This window comes from Crocuta crocuta, unplaced genomic scaffold, assembly GCF_008692635.1.
Source record: "Crocuta crocuta isolate KB4526 unplaced genomic scaffold, BGI_CrCroc_1.0 scaffold1171, whole genome shotgun sequence".
NCBI classification, from domain to species: Eukaryota; Metazoa; Chordata; class Mammalia; order Carnivora; family Hyaenidae; genus Crocuta; species Crocuta crocuta.
In genome coordinates, this window is record NW_027530879.1 from 353,762 (window position 1) to 354,220 (window position 459).

Sequence of the window (459 nt, forward strand, 5' to 3'; positions counted from 1 at the left end):
AAGTTGCATGCCACCAGCCATAGCAGTAACCTCTGGAGGTCAGGTGTCCCGAAAGTCTCCTCTCTTTCAAGTAGCATTTACAAGGTGAGCTTTGCAATAAAAGCAGGCGGGAGGGAACGCCTTCCCTGCACATTTTTATCCACTTCCGGAGTAGATTTGCAATACTTTGGGGGATGTTTTCGGTTTATCACTTTTTCAAAGCTTCCTCTGGGACTCAGAATGCCCTCCACCTGCGAAACTGTCCCAGCAGCGAGAGCTTTCCTTTTTGCTGGCCTTTGAGAGGTCAGCCATGGGCGGAAACGAAGCCCAAGGGCTTGCATTATCCAGACAAGGCAGGAAACTCGGTTCGCGGACCCTGTGGAAGAAAAGAGCAAGGCTAAAAAGCTAGAAGGACCTAAACTGAAGAACAAAGGTGAGAGAGGGGCCGATTTTTACAAATGGAATAAGGGACATTTAAAG